This window comes from Eumetopias jubatus, unplaced genomic scaffold (genome assembly GCF_037043125.1).
Source record: "Eumetopias jubatus isolate StellerSeaLion01/CBP00866 unplaced genomic scaffold, mEumJub1_p1.0 scaffold_10, whole genome shotgun sequence".
NCBI classification, from domain to species: Eukaryota; Metazoa; Chordata; class Mammalia; order Carnivora; family Otariidae; genus Eumetopias; species Eumetopias jubatus.
This window is the reverse complement of record NW_028274816.1, coordinates 36,941,252-36,965,821: the sequence shown is the minus strand read 5'-3', so window position 1 is coordinate 36,965,821 and position 24,570 is coordinate 36,941,252. Positions and strand designations below refer to the sequence as shown.

The following is a 24,570-nucleotide window of genomic DNA, read 5'->3' as shown; positions in this document are numbered from 1 at the left end:
AGCCATAGTAAGTAATGAAATACTGATGCATGCTATAACATGGATGACTCTTGAAAATATTATGCTAAGTGAAAGAAGCCAGACACACACACAAAAAACAAATTGTATGATTTCATTTATATGAAGTGTCAAAAATAGGTAAATTTATTGAGTCAGAAAGCAGATTAGTGGTTGATTAGGGCTCAGAGAGGAGTAGGAGGGAAATGGGTATTGATCGCTAGCGGGTACAGAGTTCCTTTTGAGGGTACAGAAGTGTTACAAAGTTGATTATGCAATGTTTTCACATACTGTGAATATACTAAAAAAAACACTGAATTGTATAGTTTAAATGAATTTTATGGTATATGGATCATAGCTCAATAAAGCTGTTTATATTAGGAAGGAAAGCTTGAGTAGCTATATTAATAGCAGACAAATACTTTCAGAACAAGGAAAATTACCAAAGATATAGAGAAATAATATATGGTGATGAAGGCCAATTCAGCAAGACATAACAATCCTAAATGTGTATGCACATAACGGCAGAGAATGAAAATGCGTGAAGAAGCAGGCAGTGCTGGGGCTAAGCCGGTGTGCAAGGGTGTGTGGGCAGTGGCTGCAGCAAGAGAGTTTGGCGTGATGTCTCACACCGTTTTCCTGGTACAGCCTACCAAGAGGCCAGAGGTAGAACTTTTGCAGACTGTGAATCTGTGAATGAATGCAGGGAAGGCGTTTGTAAAATGCATGAAGAACATGTGAATGCAATAGTCCCTCTGTCGCATATGGTGTCAGTCAGTTGTTTGATCTTACTGGTAATCTGACAGACCTCAGCCTTGCTTACCGAGCTGATACCCAGACAGACATGTCAGCCTTACAACAGAGACTGGGTTAAAGAGAAGATCCACATGCCCCTTTGTCAGCAGGCCCAAAAGGCTGCTAAATAGCTGAGCTGGCAGCAGTAGGGGGCAGGGGATGGGCTTTGAACACAGATGCGTAGAGTATGCTGTGCCAGAAGTGACACAAGTTAGAGTCATCCGGCTCCCGTCTGGCACACTATGGTCAGGATTGAATGTGTCTGATGACATGTGAGGATCTTATTCCATAGGAAACCTTCATTACTCCCTCATTACCCCCTTCCTCCCCTGCTTTTTTTTATTAAACATTTTTATGATAATTTAGATAGAAGTTGCTCTTTGTCAGTTAATGTTGGTTCCAATCCTTCAAACTGTTCATATCGGCTTTATTGCATTCACTGTACCACTCCTTCCTCAGGTTAGGGTGGGAGGGTGGGGACAGTTTAGTTACGTCCTTGAGATAAAGTCATAGTGAAAAACAAATGTTCTTTAGTTTAAAAAGAAAATATGTGAAGAAATAAATGATAGAAGTGAAAGCAGAAACAGACAAATTCTAAAATTATACTGAGAGATGTCAACATTCCACTCTCAATAACTGATAAAGCAAGTAGACAGGAAATCACCAAGAATATAGAAGACCTGAACAACCAATGTGCAACCAATTTGACCTAATTAACATTTCTAGAGTACTCTGTGCAACAACAGAATACAGTTTCTTCTCAAGTGCACATGGACTTCCATCAACATAGGCCATATCCTGAGTCACATAACAAAACTCAACAAATCTAAAATAATCGAAATCATACAAAGTATGTTCTCTGTCCATAACGGAATTAAACTACAAATTAATGACAGAAAGATATTTACAAAATCCCCCTAAATATTTGGGAATTAAACAACATACTTCTAAATAATCCCTCGGCCACAAAGTAAATCACAAGGGAAATTATAAATATTTTGAGTGGAAGGAAAATAATAATACAACTTATCAAAATCTGTGGGATGCCAGGAAAGCAGTGCTTAGAGGGAAGTTTAGAGATATTAAATGTTTATGTCAGAAAAGAAGATGGATTTCAAATAAATAAACTAAGCATCCACCTTAAGAAACTAGGGGAAAAAAAGAGCAAATTAAATCCAAAGCAAGGAAAAGGAAGGAAACAAATAATAATAGGGACAAATATGAGTTGCATTAAAAACAGAAAAACAGGGGCGCCTGGGTGGCTCAGTCGTTAGGCGTCTGCCTTCGGCTCAGGTCGATCCCAGGGTCCCGGGATCGAGTCCCGCATCGGGCTCCCTGCTCGGCGGGAAGCCTGCTTCTTCTCCCTCTCCCACTCCCCCTGCTTGTGTTCCCTCTCTTGCTGTGTCTCTCTCTGTCAAATAAATAAATAAAATCTTAAAAAAAAAACAGAAAAACAATAGATAAAAATCAATAAAACCAAAAACTGGTTTTGTGAAAAAATCAAAAAAATTGATATACCTCTAGCCAGACTGACCAAGAAAAAAAAAAGGAAAGATAAAAGTCATCAAAATAAAGGATAGCATACAGAGCCGAGAGATATTGAAAGGAGAGCAGACTGGGACACCTGGGTGGCTCAGAAGGTTAAGCGTCTGCCTTCAGCTCAGGTCATGATCTCAGGGTCCTGGGACGGAGTCCCACATCGGGCTCCCTGCTCAGCAGGGAGCCTGCTTCTCCCTCTCCCTCTGCTGCCACTCCCCCTGTTGTGCTCTCTATCGCTCTCTGTCAAATAAATAAATAAAATCTTTAAAAAAGAGAGAGATTGAGAGGGGTGCCTGGGTGGCTCAGTTGTTAAGCATCTGCCTTCGGCTCAAGTCATGATCCCAGGGTCCTGGGATCGAGCCCCGCATCGGGCTCCCTGCTCAGTGGGAAGCCTGCTTCTCCCTCTCCCACTCCCGCTGCTTGTGTTCCCCCTCTCGCTGTGTCTCTGTCAAATAAATAAATAAAATCTTTAAAAAAGAGAGAGAGAAAGAAAGGAGAGCAGAGTAATATTATGAAAATTCGACGGCAAATTTGACAATTTGAGTGAAATCAATCAGTTTCTTCAAGGACACAGACTACCAAAACTCCCTCAAGAAGAAATGGACAACTTAAATGGTCCTATATTTATTAGAGAGTTTGTAGCTTAAAGATTTTATTTTTTATTTATTTATTTGAGAGAGAGAGAGAATGAGAGATAGAAAGCACGAGAGGGAAGAGGGTCAGAGGGAGAAGCAGACTCCCCACTGAGCAGGGAGCCCGATGTGGGACTCGATCCCGGGACTCCAGGATCATGACCTGAGCCGAAGGCAGTCGCTTAACCAACTGAGCCACCCAGGCGCCCAAGAGTTTGTAGCTTAAAAAGAAAACCTTCCAAGAAAGAAACCCCAAGACTAGATGATTTTATCATGCACCCAGTGAAGGAATAACACAAATTCTAAGTTTTTTCCAGAAAATAAAAGATGAAGAACTACTTCCCAAGTCATTCTATGCATCCAGCATTACCCTCATACCAAAACCAGAGAAATACTACACAGGAAAGGAGATCTACAGACCAATATTCCTCATGAACATAGATGCAAAAGTCCTCATCAAAATATTAGCAAATAAGGGGCGCCTGAGTGGCTCAGTCGTTAAGCATCTGCCTTCGGCTCAGGTCATGATCCCAGGGTCCTGAGATTGAGCCCCACGTCGGGCTCCCTGCTCAGTGGGAAGCCTGCTTCTCCTTCTCCCACTCCCCCTGCTTGTGTTCCCTCTCTCGCCGTGTCTCTCCCTGTAAAATAAATAAATAAAATCTTTTAAAAAAATGACTTTTACTGTATGTAAATTTTACAATAGATTTTGTGGACGCTAGCAAACCACACATACTTCCTAGCCACCTTACCATGTGTACTCTCACAGATACATTTAAAATAATTGTGTTAAAAACAAAAAGGCTGGGGCGCCTGGGTGGCTCAGACGGTTAAGCATCTGCCTTCCGCTCAGGTCGTGATCCCAGGGTCCTGGGATCGAGCCCCACATACATCGGGCTCCCTGCTGAGGAGGGAGCCTGCTTCTCCCTCTCCCCTGCTTGTGTGCCCTCTCTCTCTCTAATAAATAAATATAATCTTTAAAAAACAAAACAAAACAAAAAAGCTCAGGGCACCTGGGTGGCTCAGTCAGTTAAGCCTTCAGCTCAGGTCATGATCCTGGGGTCCTGGGATCAAGCCCGGATGCTTCTCTCTCTGCCTCTGCCCCTCCCACCCACTTGTGCTCTCTCTCTCTCTCAAATAAATGAATAAAATCTTTAAAAAAATAAAAGCTCAAAAAAAAGTTCATGGGAATTTGGTTGGAACTGCATTGAATTTATAGAAAATTTATGAGGAATGGACATTTTTCAATAGTAAGTCTTTTCTGTATTAAATTAAAATCAATTAAATTACAATTTTTACCTGAGGACAAGTCATCTTTTATGCCTTTAATGGAGCCATCAATATTTCTCACTTTGGGTCCTGCATGATTTTTTGTGCAAATTTTTTATAGATTTTTATGCATTTTGTTGTTACTGTGGATGAAATGTTTTCTTTTCCATTACAATTTTTAAATTATCATTATTGGCTTACAGGTAAAATAGAGCTTTCTGAATACTGTAAGTAGCCATGCTGTCGGTCTCCTCATTCACTGGTTAATGCGAGGACACACGGTACTGGCATCACCCACAGATAGGGAGATAGTGACTACCCTTTCCTCCATTTATATGTCTGACTTCCTTTTTTAATCACGATGACTAACGCCCTGAAAACTGTGGTCAGTAATTCCACTTTTATTTTCTAGGTTGCGCCCACTCGGAGCAGACAGGACCAGCGGTCAGCCCCCTCCTCTCAAGGGCCATTTTTCTGAACACAGAGACTGAGGATCTCGATTTCTCACAGCAACTTTCCCATAATGAAAAGTGAATGACTCCGTGATGTCAAGGGTGGAACATGGAAGAAAGCCAGCCACTCCCCATTCTACCACTGGACAAATCAACTGTCCACCCTCTCTCCTGTTCCCTCTCTGTGCTTGTCCTGCAGGACACGGACTCGGCCGGCATCATAGCCTAGGAAATGTCCATTCAGAGGCGGGAAACAGGGACTCCTAGACCCACGGTCACGGGGGCACACCCCTACCTCTCCAACCGAAGTGTGGGTTAAACGAATTGGTGGCAGGGAGGAACAGGAACGGTAGGCTCCCCAAGGACCCCTAGCACGTGAACTCGGGGAGAAGGGCTGGGCAGTGGTAGCCGGCCCCAGCTCCCTCGCACCCCCCAAGGCTGGCCACACTGGCAAGGAAGGGAAACGTGCAGGGACACTTCCAGCTCTGATGTCACACATCTGTCTCTTGGGAAACACTGGGCAGGGCAACACGGATGGGGGTTGGGCCATCAGGGCAAGACAGCCGAGAAACAATTCCAGGTTCTTCCAGATAAGGAAATCATCTGCTCTTTGCGTTGGAAAGGACCCGAGGGTGACCTAACATAACTTCCCACCCCTTGCAGGAATCCCCTCTAGAACACCCTTGGGGGCCTCTTTGAATTATTCCAGAAATAAGAAATTTGGTATCTCATACAGCAGTTTGTTTTTTTTAATCGTTTAATGTTCAGAAAACTCTTAGATTGAGAAAAAGTCCATTCCAATTCAAATCCTTTTCAAAAACTGAGGTGGGGCCATCTGCTGTGACAGCACAGAGCGAGAGTCCCTCCCCAGCAGGTGACTCTGAGGGGATGGTGGTGGCATTTATAAAAACTTCCTTGGACTTACGCTATAGAAAAAATCTATAGAAATTCATAAGTGGGAAGCTCATAATCACAGATTTTGTTCCAAAAATTCTATTGCAGTTGTTTTCCTTTTTTTTTTTTAAGATTTTTATTATTTATTTATTTATTTGTCAGGGAGAGAGTGAGCACGAGCAGGGGGATCAGCAGGCAGAGGGAGAAGCAGGCTCCCCGCAGAGCAGGGAGCCCGATGCGGGACTCTATCCCAGCACCCTGGGATCATGACCTGAGCCGAACGCAGACGCCTAACTGACTGAGGCACCCAGGCGCCCCTACTTTTCTAGTTTGAAAAACAATCTTTAAGATAGTGGGAGCGTGACATGAAAATGATTGAGTTGAGGAAAAATGCTTTAAAATGGTGGGCACACTCTCATGCCAGTCTAAAAAAAAAAAAAATCGGTAAGTTTGCAAAGCAATTTTGTGGCCATCCTATTAAACAAAGCAGGGGGGAAATGAATAAGGAATGGTTAAATATTTTATCTGTTTTCGATCACTGCTATAACAAATTACCAAAAACTTACTGGCCTAAAACAACACGAATTTATTATTTTGCAGTCCGGAAGGGCAGAGGTCCAACACAGGACTCACTGGGCAAAAACCGAGGGTCAGCGGGCCGCGTTCCTTTCTGGAGGACAATCTGTTTCCTCTCCTTTTCCAGCTCCCGGAGGCGCCTACGCTTCTAGACCCGACCCCCTTCCTCCACCTTCAAGGTGGAGACACTGCATCTCTCAGACCCTGCAGCTCCACTGACCCTCTCCTGCCTTCCTTGGTGACTCTTAAGGACCCCGTAATAGCACAGCGCCTGGATAACCCAGGCCCCTCTCCCCGTCTGGAGGTCTGCTGATGAGCGGTCCTCGTTGCCCTTTGCCCTGCTGCGTGACATAGCCATATGCCAAGGGTCACGGGGTGAGGATGTGGACACCTGTGGGGGCCGTTATTCTCCCTCCCGTGAGGATTTATTCAATTGCTAATACTTGAGAAAAAGATACAATCAGAGGAAGATAAGCAAGGGCATACCATTTAGTCGAGATTTCAGGGGACGTTCAAGAATGCCCAAGCTGATTGTCACCGGTTAGTTCTGCTCTCCAGGGGTGAGGGTTGATGCCTGTGGCTTTCCTTTGCTTTTGCCTTATCCCCACCTCTCTTGCTTTATCAGTCCGATAAAGGATTGGTGAAGGGTTTCTATTCCTAAGTGGAATGAAAAGGGGACGCTGACTTTCCTCCAGGTAAATGGGCAAGATTTGAAAGAAATCACGCGCGAGAGAGTTTAAGCGTGCGCTCCGGAGATTGAAGGAAGACGGGAAGGCACCGGGGGGCCCAGCATCTGCCTGACCCTCCCAAGACGATGGGACAGAGCGGCTGCTGATGGACCCGTGGTCTGCACGCCTCTGGGGCCCCTTCGCTTCCAGGACAGGGTGTTAGCTGGATGGGGCCCCAAAGGGAAGACCCCAAGGGGCACACCCTCCTGTCCTGGGTGTGCAAGTCACACTGAACTGATCCTCTGGCTTTTAAAGCCCTGATGGGGGCCGAAGCTGGGAGAGCTGTCATTTACTTGTGAGCAGGGGCGCCAGGCGGCTCCGTCGGTGAAGCACCTGCCTTAGTCTCAGGTCGTGATCCCAGGGTCCTGGGATCGAGCCTCATGTCAGCTCCCTGCTCAGCGGGGAGTCTGCTTCTCCCTCTGCCACTCCCCCTGCTCTTGCACACTCTCTCTCTAAATAAATAAATAGATAGATAGATAGATAGATAGATAGATAGATAGATAAAACTTGTGAGCAGCTTCAGTTTAGAAATGGGTTGTTATTAAAACACCAGGTGAGGACAGTAAGCCTCAGAGAGCAAACAGTTCAGTGAAGAAAGGGACAGAGCCCTATTTTTCATCCCAAGACTGATTCTAGCCTTGTGTCCTTTCTGAGGGTCTACCTGGCAGCTCCGAAACGCTGGTGCAGGTACAATGCCAGTCTGAGATGGCCTTCATAATGTCGAGCTAAAGTATCCTTTCTTTTATGAATGATGACACTGCTGTATGGTAGTTGGGTTTTTTTAATTTTTTTTTAAGATTTTATTTTTTCATTCGGGCAGACGCCCAACCTTACTACAGAGTTAAAGTATCAACTCCCCAGTGCAACATAGTTTTGTTTTGTTTTTTCCCCCTACTGGTCTTAGAAACACAACAGAGTAGGAAGCCCTTGACAAGGCCATATGTGATCAAATGTATCCTATATGAAAGGAGAATACAAGATGAGAGTATCTATACCTTTGTATGCATGTGATGAAGACTACATAGGAATATGAAAATAGGGTTTTACAGTGGCAAGAACATAAGTGCTTTTCCCTTTCTCCCCTTACACACTGCGTGGTGCGTGTCCCTGTGCCACGAGATGGAAATGTGGGGATGAACAGGTTGTGTAACATGAGAGCCCCTACAACTGATGAACTGTATTAATTACTGTGCCGAGGAACAGAAATTCACCTGGGTAGACTCACACCTGATATCTGGATAACCAAAGAAAATGTAAGATATTCCTGGAAATTAGGAAGCGTTCCTAACGTGCTGTGACAAGGAGAACTGTGTTTGAAACCAGCACCTACCTTCCCAAGTTTGAGTCAGAGGGTTTCTGGACACTCGTGGACCTGGGAGTTGTAGAAGAGAAAGAAATACCAAACTAGGTGTAAGGTATATATTTCAGATTATTCTATCTCATTCTCAAAAGTCGTTAGGCCGTTTTGCCCATTTGTTTGCATAAGTTAACGATATTTATTTTTTTATTTTTTTATAAGATTTTATTTATTTATTTGAGAGAGAGAGAATGAGAGACAGAGAGCACCAGAGGGAAGAGGGTCAGAGGGAGAAGCAGACTCCCCGCCAAGCAGGGAGCCCAATGCGGGACTCGATCCCGGGACTCCAGGATCATGACCTGAGCCAAAGGCAGTCGCTTAACCAACTGAGCCACCCAGGCGCCCAGTTAATGATATTTAAATGGGCCCCAGCTACTAATGCTTTAGCCAAAGCACACCACCAACTTGCACAAAATTAGACTATAGTCCTCAGGGAGAAGGGAATACTCTAATCGGCATCCCAGATAAATACATTATTTGATAAAGTGTGAATGTGTTTTCATGAGAAGCACTATATTTTAGTCTTACTCTTTCTAATAAAATCAAAACAGTATAGAATCTAGAAGTAGATCCACATACACATGGCCAACTGATTTTCTACAAAGGTGCCCAGGCAATTCAATGAAGAAAGGATGATCTTTTCAGCTAATGGTACTGGAATGACTGGGTATCCATATGGAAATTTTAAAATGAACCATGACTCATCTCATATACAAAAAAATGAACCCAGAGAAGGCCTAAGACATAAATGTAAGAGCTACAAGTATGAAACTTCTAGGAGAAACACAGGAGAAAATATAAGTGACCTTAGGTTAGCCAGAGTTTTCTTAAATAAGACACAAAAAAAGCACAAACTATAAAAGAAATACTTGATAAATTGGGCTTCATCAACGTTAAAAATTTTGTTCTTCAAATGACACTGTTAAGACAATGAAAAGGAGGGGCACCTGGGTGGCTCAGTCGGTTAAGCGACTGCCCTGGGCTCAGGTCATGATCCTGGAGTCCCGGGATCGAGTCCCGCATCGGGCTTCCTGCTCAGCAGGGAGTCTGCTTCTCCCTCTGACCCTCCCCCCTCTCATGTGCTCACTCTCCGTCTCTCATTGTCGCTCTCTCAAATAAATAAAATCTTTAAAAAAAAAAAAAGACAATGAAAAGGAAAGCCACAAAAAAATATTTGCAAAACATATATCTGACAAAGGACTTGGATCCAGAATATATATATATATATATAAACTCCTGCAACTCAATCATAAAAGAAAAACAACTCAGGTTTTAAAAAGTGGTCAAAGGATCTGAACAGACATTTCATCAAAGAAGATACACAGACGGCAAGTAAGCCCATGGAAACATCACTGGTCCTCGGGGACGTACAAAGGATCCCCCTGTGGTCGCTGAAGGGCTTAAACTGAGAGGCTGGCCACACCCAGTGCTGGCAAGGACCAGGGAGCGGCCAGGACCCCCACCCACTACCACTGCGAAGGCAAGATGGCAAGGCCATTTTGGAAAACAGGTGGACAGTTCCTTAAAAGTTAACCATAAGCTCTCCCAGCAATTACACTTACAGGTATTTCCAAAAAACAAAACAAAAAACCAGAAAACAGATGTCCATATTAATCCTTGTAATCTAATGTTTATAGCAGCTTTCTTCAGAGGCTCCAAAAACTGTAAACAACCCAAGTGGCCATTAACTGGTGAATGGATCAGCAAATTGTGGTGTCCCTGGAGGCACCAGAGAGCGGCGTTCAGCCATCCGAAGGACAAGTTACTGCGGCACACAACAGTGTGCATGAAACGGAAAAGCATTACATTAAGTTTTAAAAGCCAGACACTCTAAGATTCCAGGTATAAACAAGTATTTTTTTTAAAAGGTCAAATGCAGAGAGAGAGCAGATCAGGGCTTGCGGGGGGGGGGGGGGGGGCTGGGGCTGGAGGGGAGGAGATCAGGGGAGGGAACTTTGGGACGATGGAAATGTCGCCTTACGGCATGAGGTGGGATTGCGGGGCTTACGCAGCTGCACACATTGGTAAAAACGTACCGGTTGTACGCTTGAAATGGGTGGATTTCCTTGTACCTGAATGATATGTAGACAGAGCTGACCCCAAAAAGCATCCAGTCTACACTCAAGGGCAAGTCATACACTGCAGTCACCAGGAGGATGGTCAGCGGGAAAGCAAGATTTCAGTTTCATTTTGCCAGAGGATTCCTCTAAGTTTAGGTGAGTGAAAGCAAAACATTGTGCAGAATTTTCAGAGTTTTCCCGATGCCTCCCCCCACCCCCAGTCCCCTAGCCTGACCATGGCGGCTCTCCCAGCACCGGGCGGGGACTCTTGGTTTTTCTACTTATTAGAGGGGCATGACCACATGCTCGAAGGGGTTTCGGCTCTCAGCTGCCCTGTCAGCATGTACTTTCCAAGCTGTGTTCCCTGGTGCACACCCCAGACCTGCAGCCTCAGCCGGTGGTGGATGCTCACACGGCCCTCAGGCTCCAGCTTCCAGCGACACCTGGCCGACGTTTACATCAAGGGCAGTCTTAAAGAGAGAAGGGCCCTCCACGGACCCACCATGAGCGACACGCATGGAAGGGAGAAGGGAAGGCCAGGACCAGGGGCACAGCTCAGATCTCAGCTTCCGGGAGGTAATCACACCCTCAGAAATGGTTTGGTGCACCCCAAGACTGGGCCTGGCACCTGCCCCGACTGTCCCCGGTGAAGCACACTGCCCCATGCTCCAGCCCCCAGGACACTCTTGTTGTCCCTACAGTTACAGCCTCACTGGGTGTCTAAGCTGTTCCCCAAAAATGCCCACACCCAACGAGTCCCGGTCCCCGTCCCTCCTTGGATGCCCAGACCACACTCCCCATGACGGTTCGCTCCTGCTCCAACTTCTTTTCCTCACCACAGTAGTGCAGGGCCTCAGACTGCTCCTAGGAAGGCCTCTGCTGGACGAGGCAGAGAGGCCCAGGCAGCTCCCCGGCGCCCCATCCCCATCGGGTCCCATGCAAAGCCAGAAGGCAGCCTGCGTGGAACTGGGCCCTCAAAGGACAGTTGGCAGCCAGCAAGCTGCCAATCTCAGTGGTGAGAGCCCAGTTCGTGGCAAACACACTCAGCAAGGCCAGGCAGGTGTAAGCGGTCACCAGGGAGCCCTCACCAATAGGGCCGCCCCACTGCACCCAGGCACCTAGAACCTCCTCCCAAGGCCACGCAAGGCGCTCTGTCACCTACAGAAAAGGCTACTTGGTGATTACCCAGAGGGAGGCGGCCTGGGGTGGACAACCATTTGTATTTAGGGGCCAATGACTGATGATACCCTCTCCTGTCTGGATGAGGGGAAATCAAAAAGGAAGCTTCATATGGAAAAGATCAAAATCAGGGCTGAGAGCCAAACTTAACTTTTCCATTTCCACAATTTGCCCAAAGGCCATATCACGCACACTACTTGCAGCTCAAGAAGAAAAAAAGGGGAGCTTTCTCCACTGGAGAAGTTCCCAGTCAAAAGACTCTCCCTGCAGAGCTCAGTTGGAGACAAACGGGGTCCTTGTCCTCCAGCCTCTGCCAGTCCTGGGAGTCACATCAAGGCTCTGTGGACATTTGGGGCCAGATTGTTCTTTGTGGTGGGGCCGTCCTGTGTGCAGGAGCAGGTTGAGCAGCATCCCCGGCCTCCACGCACCGGATGCTGGGGGCACCCCTTCCCCAAGTTGTGCCAACCGCAGATGTCTCCACACATCGCCCAGCATCCTCCAGGGGCAGAAGCGCCGGGTTGGAAACCACTGAGCTTTGTTTCTTCCCTTTGCTTCAGTCCCCTTTAGGTCTCTTCCCCTCCGCTCCGCCTCTTCCCTCTCCCCACTTCCTTCAAACCTGCCCCCAGACCACAGTCACCCCCTTGGGACTGTTCTGGAGACTACATGCCCTCCAGCAGAGACTCAGAGGAAAAGGTGTCTCCCAACAACGGCCGAAGCAGAGCTCTCCCACATGACACCACTCCCGGCACAGGGTCCCGAGGACAGGCCAGTGGCTTCTGAAATGACAGGGTACTACCGTCCCTGGGTGAGTGCCAGCCCGGCAGGGAAGAGCCAAGACCTGTCTGCCAGGTGTCACCCACATGTCCTTGGGACACTCACCTTCGCCTGCCACCGCCCAGGCCCTCTGGGAGCTGAGGAACAGATGCCCACAGCACCAAAAATTCCTAGGAAGGGCTTTTCCCCACCCAGCTTTAAGTATCAGAGTGGCAGGATTCGCAAGAAACTGACAAGAAAGGAAACTGAACGAGCAGGCACCACTTCCCATCAGCAAGACCTACCCCAGTAGGAAACTGGGGGAGTCCCTTGGGCTGCCTGAGTCACAGTGTGGCCCATGAAAGGCATCGAGATCATACCTGTCAGGAGCAACCAGCAGCACAGACAAGACTTGCTCTTCAAACCCCTGAGCCCTGGTTTTCTCCCATCGCCTGCCTTCAGGGGCCAAGACAAACCTGGCTCCGTCATAATGCCTAGGTCTGAGCTTGTTAAATATCAGTTATTGCTGTGTCCTTGTCACAGCTGATCGATTCCATAAGAAAGCCAGTGTCTCGAGGTCTCATACATTGTGAACCCCATCTCTTGGGCACATGGCAGACATTTGTGCCATAAGCATGAAGACGATGCTGATGGGAGAATTTTGCCTTCAAGATGAAGATTGTTCATACGTTCTCTCTTCAGACAAGAGTCCCTAGTGGGGGATTGGGGCTGGGCCAGAGAGCTTCTGGCTCGGTACTCACGCCCAGCCCCCACCTGCCCTCACCTCCCACATGGGGTGCATGAGATCAGACTACATTTCAGGGCAGCCTTGAAGGAAAGTAAATTTCAGCTTACCTGGGCTCTGGTGGGAATGCTATGGAAGTTCTGGATGTAATAAGCTCCTCCACTCCCACCTCTGAATCAGGCACCCTCAGTCCACAGTGGGAGGTCCCTCCCACTCTGCAGAAAAGGAAGGGAACCTGCTCCCACAGTGCTCCCCACTCAGCAAACACTAGACCTGGCTAAATGCCATCCTCTGCTTGCTGCATCCTGGACCCAGCGGCTGACCATGGCAGGAGGGGGACCTGCATCTGTGAGGCCTGTGACCCTCAGCAAGCCTTCCTGCTGTCCAGTGACCATACCCACTTCTCGTTTCTTCTCCTCTCTTCCAGACAGCTGTCCAAGATATTCTCTCCTCAAGCCTCCAGTTCCGAGACCACTGGGAGAACCAGAGGACAGGGAGCCTGGCAGCTGAGATTCGGGCCACGTCTGCCCACAGGCAGGCCCGTCACGGAGGGTTCACACCCCCAGCTCCCAGGCCTGGCACTGCCCACAGCACGATGTCATGTGCAGAGGCCACAGTACTTGCCCAAATGTGCTGCCCCGAGACTGGCTGGGAAGCCCCTGAGTTTGGCACGTGGTGTCAGTGTTTCACCCTCTCTTACTGGACAAATGTATGGCCTACAAGTGGATAGGGACGGATAAAAGGAGAGAAATGTTCAATTTGAGGATATTAGCCAACATTCCTTTCTAAGTCCCAGGAACATAGCCATGAACAAGCAGATAGAGCTTCCAAAAAGGCGCGTATGCAGGATTACAAACCGTGTGGGTCCCGCAGAAGGACAGAAGTGGGGAGGGAGCAAGAGAGAAGCACAGAGATGCGACTGAGCTAAGGACCTGGAGATAGGAGGTTGTGCTGGATGGCCCAGGGGCCATGTAATCGCCAGGGTCCTTAGAAGAGGGAGGCAGAGAGACATTGGAAGTTGCTGGGTTGCAGGCTTAGTAGAGGAGTGGCCCCGAGGCAAGGGACACAGGCACCTCTAGAAGTTGGAAAAGGTCAGAAACAGCTTCATCCTGGAACCTCCAGAAGGAACACAGCCCTGCTGACACCTTGATTTTCACCCACTGAGACCCACATCAGACTTCTGACCTCCACATTATGCAGCCACAAATTTGTGTGGCTTTAAGCCACTAGGTTTATGGCGATTTATCACGGCAGCCACGGGAAACTAGCTCAGGCCCTTAGATGTCCTCTGCTCCCATCCATTCCTTGAACGACAAGAAAACAGGAAAATGAGGGACCGTTGGGAGGACAGCAAGGCAATGTATACCAGGTGCCAAACGCAATGCACAAGTAGGAAACACACTGATGGCTGAACAGGCCTATTCCTAGCAGGGGTTCAGCCGGAAACTCCCAAGGGGTGGGAACAGAACAATCTGGAACAAAGCCTCTCACTCGACCCCCAGAACAAGAGTGGTTTATCCAAGGCACCCCCTTGTGTCAGTTACGCCAACAGCTCCACAAGAAAAGATGAAGAGTGGAGAACAGATACGGGCCGTGCATAAAGCTGCCCTGGGCTCATGCCTCTTGTAGTACTTCTAGAAGGTTCTAGAGGGCACTCACCACGAGGGCCTCTACACACAGCAAGCAACTAGGACGCAACTCCATTTAGCCACAAAGGACACTTAGGTCCTGACCCATGGGCCAGGCCCTGGCAGATCCAGAGATGGGAAGATGAGTAGACACAGAGCAAGCCCTCAGGTCACTCACAGTCAAGAATAAACATAACAAAATGCTGCAGGTCGCACATGAAAGATATTGCTTCCAAAATTTTAGATGTACTTGGGGCACCTGGGTGGCTCAGTTGGTTGAGTGTCCGACCCTTGATCTCAGCTCAGGCCTTGATCTCAGGGTTCAAGATCAAACCCCGTGAGTTCAAACCCCGAGTTGGGCTCCACCCTGGGCATGGAGCCTACTTAAAAAAAAAAAAAAACACAACGTTTTAGATGTACAGATGAGCGATATTTTATGGTTTTCCCTCTTCATTTTCAGTCCCAGAAATCACATAACAATGGGAAAAATTCCAAACATTTTCAAAAAATTTTTTAAAATTTTAAGTAGGCTTCACAACCAACATGGGGCTTGAATTCATGAACCCAAGATTAAGAGTCACAGGCTCTACCAACAGAGCTGCCACACGCCCCAAAGTGTTCTTCTTCATAGTCTGAATGTCTTCTACTTCAAAGAGACAGATGAAGTATATGTATTTTCATATTTACTTATAAGGTAAACAATACATGTATATCACAAGGAAAGAAATTACACCAATCTACAGGTAACTACTTCTCACATCGAAAAATGAAAGCAGCAATTTGGAACCTGTGCCTTGATGGAAAAGCATATGAGTCATCCCTAAGTTGGGTCACTCTTTAAAGCACGCTGCCAGTGGAAGTCTGTGCCATACAAAATATTTCTGTGGCCGTGCTGCATCTCACTGCAAACTATCGCCAAGTGTTAAGACAATATAACCCTCAATCCACTAAATGAGACAGGTGAGCACCTTCTCAACGTGCCACCACCTGTGTGTCTGGGTTGTGAAGTGTCTCCTCCTCCCTCCAGGTCTTCTCGTCCCAACAGGACTCTCAGGACACCTGACATGAGGACCGCGGGAAGGTGCCAGTGTCTCTCCCCTTCTAAACATTAGTGCAGCTAATCTCCTTTTTAGGCAAATGGAAATATAAATGGAGTCTTGTATTTTCTTTCCTGACCCCACTGCCCCACCTGAGCCCCCTCTGGGGAGAGAGAACCCAGAATCCTCCCATCTTAGGATGCTTTGGAGAAAGGAAGTGGCATGGTGGCTGCTCTGTGGGACTGTTGGGGAGAGGACACTGTTTGGCACAGTCTGGAGTGGACGGGTGGACACACAAAGTCTCTCCCTGACAGACTGGAGCCAGAAGCCCGTCAGTGCATTAGGTAGACTCCTGGAAAGCCCATGGGACCCTAGAACGTCCTGGGTTCACATTCTGCCTCTGCCAGGGATTGGCCACATCATCCGGGCAATGTTAGAATAATGACCCCCTCTGCCTGTTGTGCTCCCTGCATTCTCCCTGCTTAGCCCCGTGGCTCTGCAGCTCCTCCCATCACGAGCTGGACTAGTCCTTGCCTCTGGGAGGGCCTTGGGACAACTCTGACCCATGCAGTGGAGCAGGAATGACACGTGACATCCAAGGTGAGGCAGGTCCTATTTCACGCTCTTGGGAAGCACTCACCATCGTTTGAAGATGCCCAGGAGGAAAGGTTTCCCGGCTGGCAGCTGCCACGAGTGAGCCAGCTAAGACCAGCTGAGGGATCACCAGTCCACCCACAGAATCCCGAGGAATAAGTCATCGCTATTTTAAACCCCTGAGTCCAGAGGCCATTTCTTAACCAGCAACGCTCACTGATACATCAGCCCAGCCCCTGTATTCCTCTTCAGTGCAACTGTTTCCTTATGGAAAGTGAGTTTGACTTAGATGGTCTCTAGGCCCCTAAGGCTCTGAAGCCGCATCAGTGAATAAAGCAGGGGTAATGATGGCAGGTCAGAGGGAGCAGCCCTCAGGAGTGAGCTGGAGTCTATCCCACTCCAAGGATGCCAGTGAGGAGGGCAGCCGGACCACCCCAGCCACACCCACGGAGCAGGGGGCGCCATGCTGGGGACAGGGGAGCTCAGCCACGAAGAGCACGGGCCGGCGGCCCTGTGGTCATGCCCCACTCCACTAGACCTGTCGTGTGCCCTTCTCAAAAGCCCTCTGACCACCCCAAGCCTGTGTCCTCCTCTGCAGCCCACAGACAGAAGTAACCACCTCAGACAGCTGGGGTGAGGACAGCATGAGCTAAGAGAAGCACCAGGAGACACGGAACACGGCAGCAGTAACCTGCCCACCTGAAGCGCGGGGTTAGCGCTGTTATGTGCCAAACGCTTGATATGAACTCTGTGCAGTTCACAGAACCCAGACAGAAGGGGAAACTAGAGGGTGACTCCCCTTGTTTCAGATGGCTGAGCACAAACGTTGGAGTAAGTTGTCAGTGTTGGCTGCACATTCCTCAGGCTGTAAACTGGTGACCCTGGACTCCCCATCTAAGCCAGAAGGGTACTTTTAAAAGCAGCAGTCCCAAGTCACTGGTACCTCCCAGTGGTTGGGTCATTCTATTTTTCCCTAGTCCTTCTCTAAACGCTTAACTTCCCCATTGTGGAATCTCATTGAGTTGACCTCTGACTTCAGGCTTATTTCCAGAAGCATTTAGACTTTCTGCTCTGAAAGTCTCTTTCTCCAAAATAAATATTTAATTACGCCGTTGATTCTTGCCTTTTCTGTCTGTAGGAGGAGATCACCAGAAGCTGTAAGTACTTCACGACAGCCCTGGTCTCCCAAACTTCAGCTGTCCTGGGAGCACAAAGTCTCTGTCTCTCCACCTAAATGTAGGCATGTTGTGAAATCCAGGGTGTAGAGGGATGTTCAGAAAATAGCTTCTTGAACAGGGCTTCCTTCCTGTGGCCAATTTCATGTAGACATGTCACAATTGCAGGGAGAAAAAAAAATGAGAGGTTAAAAAAATACACTGGATTTGCTGAAAAAGTTATTTCTTGTAAAAGCTTCTCCCTTCCACTTAGGAAGGACATGAACAAGCAGATTCCCCCTGGTGTCCTAAATTTGTGAAGGTAAAGAAAACCTTGCTTCAGCAAGGGCTCTGCGCCTGAGCCAGCAACGCTCTGCCCGGCCTCGGCATGAAAATCTCATGAAAGGGGTCGATCAGACCAAACCCCGGTACTCACCACTGGCTATACTCATGACCTGTCCATTGGGCTGCTGGAACACTTCTCATGACATTAAAAAAAAAAAAGAACAGAATGGGGTCCTTGCTGGATCAGGGTAGATTTGGGTAGATCTTCCACTGCTGAACACAGCCTTTACATCTTTCCCTGCAGGCCAGTGGTGGTGAACCTCTCTGCATCTCCATCTACAATGCCTGGTTTCATAATTCACTCTCGATAGTGATAGTTCTAGCCTGACAGTTATATTTGCTCATCTCTTTGAAGATAATATTCCATTGTGTTCTGCTTGAATAAGTATGCTGGGATAAGTGGACATCCATATGGATGAGATTGGACCCCTACCTCACACCATATATGGGCATACCTCATTTATTGCACTTCCCAGATACTGCATTTCTTACAAACTTCTTACAAACTGAGGGTTTGTGGCAACCCTGTGAGGAGCATGTCTATCCACGCCATTTTTCCAAAAGTATTTACTCACTTCTTGTCTCCGTGTCACATTTCAGTAATTCACACAGTACTTCAAACCTTTTCATTATATTTGTTAGGGTGATCTGTGATCAGTGATTATGACTCGCTGAAAGCATTTTTTAGCAATAAAGTATATTTTTAAATTAAGGTAGGCACATTTTTTAGACATCGTGCTGTTACACAGCTAAGAGGTTACAGTATAGTGTAAACACAGCTTTTATGTGCACTGGGAACCAAAAACTTCATCTCACCCGCTCTCCTGCAATATTCACTTTATGGTGGTACTAACTTAATTGTGGTGGTCTGCAACGAACCCACCTCATCTCTGGGGTTTGCCTGTATGCTCCTAGGTGGGCTCCTTCTCCTCAGCACCTGGCTGAGATTCATCCGCTGCTGTGAGGAGCGGTGGTCTGCTCCTTGCTATCTCTGAGTAACATCCCATTGTACAAAATAGCGCCGTCTGCTCGCCCATTCTCCCGTAGATAGACTCCTGGACTGTTTGCAGTGTTTGGCGCTTCTGAATGAGGTTGTTGTGTCCATTCCTTGGCCAACAGGCACACCTTTAAGAGCAAAACAGAGCGCTACTGAAAGTCAAGCTACTACCGCCGAGGAAACTGGGGGCCTCCGCAGCACCTGGTTCCTCCCCTCATGGCAGGAACCTGCCGATTCCAGCTCCAACACCCAGTCTTTCTGCCACCTGGCTTCCCTCCACGCCCTGGAGTCAGGCTGCTTTTCTGCCCTAAACATGCAGTCTAGGCCCCCCAACAAGTATTTGCTGATGGTTTGTCTCTTTTCCTTCCCACTCACTCTCTGCAGTATGGGATTTGCAGGTTCCCTCTGGCTGTCCGTGAAGTCGCCCCATCTTTATTTGCAGCAGACTCTCGTGGCTCCTTCACAGTCAGACACACCTGAGGTCCGCCACTCCAGCTCAGGCCTTCTCCCGTGCCCCTCCTGTGGTCCTCTCAACCCCACTCTCCAGCTGCTGGCTCCAGGTTGCTGCTGAGACCATCAGCAACGGCTGGATCTAAAGACGGTCCCTCCCATCACCCTTCTCAGAGATCCCTGCCCGTGCCCTCAAAACGGTCGCAAGGAGCCAGGTCTGCCCAATACGTGGAGAGCAGTGCTGGGCACACGGGACGTTTCCAACGAACTCCACTGGACAGAGTCCTCACACTGGTGCTGGATGTGTCAAGACCCGCCCTGCAACCCCCCAGATGGACACTCTAGGGCCTGGGAAGCAAGAAGGACTAGCACTGTAACAGACCGGAAGCCCTGTTCCACCGGAACTCTCCCAGACCAACTCCGAGTCTGCCTGAGGCCTGGGCTCAGGGTCATTTGGAACGTGTCTTACTCCCATGGACACGTCCACCGCGCTGACTACTCTGTGACCCAGACTGAGGGTGGCCCGGCATGCCCTACACACAGGAGGGCTTGGGTAAATATTTGCAGGAGGGGACAGGGACCGAGAGAGAGCATCTGGAAGGAGGACCACCAAAGACCAAGACTTCCTCCACAGACAACGTGTGAAGATGAGATGCCCGGATTATGGGGATTGTTTTCTGGAGAGCAACTCCAAGGACAAGGCCTTGAAGGACCTGGGCCAGAGAGCTGCAGAGAGGGTGGGGAGTCAGACAAAGTGCTACCAACTGCTAAAGGGCCACGCTCAGCGCTGATGAGCTGGATGCAGAAGGCCTCCTTCAGGTTGAAGAGCGGGGCCCCGCACACGCTGATGCATCCAAAGAATGTGTGGGAACTTGGCCAGGAGAGGAAATCCACGCTTCCTCACAAATCAGCTGCGTGCAAGTAAGGTCTCGGTCAAACGAGGGTCATACCCTTGACTCAGTTGTTCTTGACCACGGGGCCGGGGCCTTTCTTGACCAACACAGAGTGCAGAATAATATGCAGGATTTATTTTCAGGGTAAACGTTTTTCCATGAAGTGAGACACCTCCCCCCCAGTCTTCCAACAGCACTCTGAAATTAAGAAGTGGGAACTTTTGGGGGCAGCTGGCTGGTTCAGTCGGTAGAGTGTGCGACTCCTGATCTCAGGGCTGTGAATTCAAGCCCCATGTTGGGTGCAGAGATAACTTAAAAAAAAATTTCTTTTTTTTAAAGATTTTATTTATTTATTTGACAGAGAGAGAGAGCACAAGCAGGGGGAGCAGCGGAGGGAGAAGCAGGCTCCCCACTGAGCAGGGAGCCCCACACGGGGCTCGATCCCAGGACCCTGGGATCATGACCTGAGCTGAAGGCAAACAACCGACCGAGCCACCAGGAGCCCCAAAATTAAATATAAAAAAAAGGAGTGGGAACTTTTTGGAAGCCGCACCAAGCGGCAAATATTGGCAAATATTGAACCTGTCAGGCAAGATCAGTAGCCAGACACAAGCTTGCTACAGCCCCGGGCGCCAGCAGCCCCGTCCACGTCTCCGATCGACACTGGGGTTAAAGGGCACGCGATCTTCAGACCCATGGGCACCTGAACAGTGAGAGAAGATCCACCCCTGAGAAACTGGCCCCGAGGGGAGGGCGGCGGAGAGCCCTCAGGGTGGGGGCAGGGGGCTTCAGTGGAGCTCGCAGACCCACGTGGGGAAAGAGTGCGGTGGCAGGGTCTGCAGAAAAGCAGGGACCCGCAAGAGCGCGTTTGGGCAAATATGCCGTGTCTTAGGCACAGTTGCCAAGAAAAACGAACAGACATTTCCACGACCTGAAATACTGAAGACCATGAACAGCAATATAGACGCCAAGCGATTTATAACCGATCTGGAATCACGTGTTTCTACTCTAAAAAGCCCACAGTGGAAACACTAACACCAAACACCAACGGTAGAATGAATCTTTGGGCGGGGGGTCACCCGAGAGAAGCTGGGCTGTGGTGGGCTCGATGCATGCAAGGAAAGAGATGAAAATTTGAAACGACATCTCCACTGTAAGGACTTTGGCGATCCCAAAATAGAGCATGGGGAGGGTCACGGGACAGGTGCCGGGGTTCTGAGAGGTGTGTGGGAAGTTCCAAATGTCACAACCCTGAAGCAGTGTGGTCATGAGGAGGCCAAAGGGAGCAGCAGAAGAGTTCGGGGCAGGGCCGCCCTGCAGAAGCGAGCTCACGCAGCTAACGCAGCCTCCAGAAAGGCCCCTCTGCGGGTGTCTGGGTGCGTGGATTCGGGGAGGGTCCCCCATTCCCAGAAATGGTAGGAGGAGCTCCCTGTGCAAACAATGTAGTTGATGCAGGACCCCTGCCTTCCTCCCGGGACTCTGGGATTTGGGTGCTCACGTGACCGGCTCCCCAGGGATCCCAGGGCCTGAGCCCCTAACGGGCATCACCGGTGGACAATCCTGCTGTGTGACCCCCGGGAGAGGGCTCTGGAAGCTGGCATGGGCTCCCCCAGACTTTCCCCACGTGCCCGCCCCTTTACAGAGGCAAAGCCAGTCCTGGAACACAGGTTAGCCTCACGCTTTTTCCACACAACACGCCCCTGGAAGGTGGAAGAAGGGCATCGTGCGTGAGGACTGGGAAGAAGTAGACCACGTTCTTAGAAATCCAGCCACACACAGGTCCAGGAGAGGCCACAAATGAAGGACAACCAGGAAGCCTGAAGTGGCCCAGGAGTTATCACAGGAACAGGTACAACCAAATAAATAAATAAAACGAGCTCTGTTACACTTTTGGATGGGACTTCCAAAACTAATGAGCTCCAAGTGTAAGCTATATCGATGACCAAAAATAAGAGCAGTTTCTCTCCTTGTTGTGGGTAGAATTGCATCCCCCGAAAAGATGTGTTCAAGCCATACCCCTTTACCCGTGGACGTGGTGCACCCATGGACGTGGCCTTATTCGGAAATAGAGGCTTTGCAGAAGCCATCAAGTGACGATGAGGTCATGCTGGAGTAGCGGGGGCCCTGAATCCCATGCTTGGTGCCCTGAGAGTGAAATTTGGGGAGGGCCGAGAGATGGTGCAGACGGGGGCTGGAGTGATGGGCCCACCAGCCAAGAAACACCCAGGACTGCACCAGAAGATGGCAGAGAGGCAAGCGAGGGTCCTTCCCTGGAGCCTCGGGAGCCGAGAGAAGTTGCACTCCTGCTGCTTCCGGCCACTGGTTTGCAGCCCTCAGTGGGCGCAGCTGCACCAAGCTCCCACACCGACCTCAATGAGCAGAATGTGTGAGCAGGATGCATCCTGCACCACGCAAAGCTCTACCCAAGCTGCAGGTATATCAAGGAGAGTCACATGAAACTTTTTTACCCCATGCAAAGGGGAATCAATTGACTTGTCATGTGAATGGCTCAAGTCATGATTTCAAAATCAATCATGTGGATGCCCAATCTATCAATCAGTCACTTCTGCTCTGGGAGAGGCAGAACCCCTGACACCCAGCTTCGCAAAGTTAGCTGACACAGACCAAGTCCACATAAGTGGTCAAAGGACAGCCTTCCCTGCCAGTGGGGCTTGTTCTCAGTCATCGGAGACCAGAGGAAAGCAAAGACTATAAATACCCAGGCTTCCTGCCATCGGGTAGGATTAACCACATGGAGGTAAGCTTTGAAAAGGCTGCTCATGCGTGGGAAAATATTTTTAAATTCTATGTATTAGAATTGAAAGAAAAAAGTCTTCACTCCCACACCACTTGTCCAGGGTGACCAAAATTTCAAAGACAGATTTCAGAATCTTAACACCACAGGGCAGATTTTAAATCACATACATGCCCAAAAAGCACATGACAGCATCCCTGGCCCGGGGCAAGCTGGAGATGCAGACAGGTGGATGAATGATTCACAATCTGATAAGGGACCAACACCAGAGAGGCCACAGTGTGAGAAATACTTTATGACGTCCAAAGCTCCAGAAGGGAGCTTAGGTCTTCTGTTCCCACATTCAAAGGATTGGGAGAATTTTGTGCCCAAAGAGATGAACTCACTCTCCTAAAGTGACACGGGAGAGGAACAGACTAGCTGGGCGAGCTTGGGGCTCCTGGCTTCCCGTCCCCTTCTTACACTGCATCCTCCCGTGGCCCTGTGGCCCCGTGACCCCCCCGAAAATGCCTTGTGCATTTCCACACTCGGTCTGTTTGGCAGATGACAAAATGGGGCTCCAATAGGCAAAATGCCCTTCCCAGGATCCCCTGCCAGCCCGTGGTGGGGTGGGGATGAGAGCCCGGCTCAGCCCTCCTTCCCTTGCACAGTGGTGCCTCCAGAAATCTGGGGAGAAGGATTTGCTCCAGCTGGGAGTGGGGGAAAAGGTTTCCTTGAGCTCTGGAGGGCGAGGAGTCTTGACCGGGTGGAAGGGTGGAGGGCATCTCCCTGTGCGAGAAGAGAGGAGGAAAAGGGATGGTCTGATGAGCCAGACCTAGAACCAAGCCCTCCCCAGCTTGCTGCTGCAGCAGAGACAGCGTGGAGATTTGGGGGCATGCATGGTGGCCATTCAGACTACGGGCTCAGCCCTAACTGTTGTCATGGCGAAGATTGAGAACCTGGAGGCTGTGTGGAGACGTGTGAATAGGGCCACGTTCTCCCCCGTGGCTCCAGATTATCCTACAGGCCAAGGGTGCTGATCTGGCCCTCTGTGAGGACTCAGGGAGCACCACCGACCACCGAGGCTCCCGAGGACACTCACACTCGAAAGACCGCGCAGAGCGATGCTGCCCACCCTTGCACTTTGAAATGCAGCCTGCTCTCTCTCCTTGGAGTTGCTGTGGGACTGGGACAGAATCGCATGCCCAGCTCTGCCTTGACCAGCCTGTGGACATGGGAGGTCATCTCCCACTCCGTGCTCCCTCTGCAGACATGGGAGTGGGCTCACTGTCCCTGTGGTCCATACTACGAGGTGTTGGGGGTCAGGTCCTCCTGCCCAGGCTGGGAACATCTGGAAGGAGCTTTAGACATGGAATGTCCCAAGGAGAGTGGCAAGTAAGTCTTGTCCCTGGGACTTAGGACTATTTCTTGCTTCTAACTTGTCAGTAAAAAAGAATCGTCCCTGAGTCACACAGGCAGGGAGCTTTTGGGCTTGACCTCCCTCAAATTAGGTCACCCCTGTGGTCACCCCGCGTTTTGGGAGTGGGCAGTGTGTCTGCGGCTGGCCGCTTGGCATGGCACAGAAGGACTCCTCTGAAAGGCACCTCCCCTCTGCCCTACGCGACCACCGCATTGGCTGGGGCTCCACATCGGATCCTTTCATTCAGCAAACCCGAGTACTCCCTCCGAACCAGGCGGGGTCCCAGTCAGGGGCCTGGGAGTACCCGTGTGAAAAGCTGGAAATGCATCTCCCAGGAACCCCCTC

At 49.4% G+C, this 24,570-nt stretch overlaps 1 pseudogene; it reads left to right on the top strand.

Annotated features, from left to right (window-relative positions):
- Positions 1-618: 618 nt before the first annotated feature.
- On the top strand, positions 619-923 carry LOC114199689 (enhancer of rudimentary homolog pseudogene; annotated as a pseudogene).
- Positions 924-24,570: the final 23,647 nt, after the last annotated feature.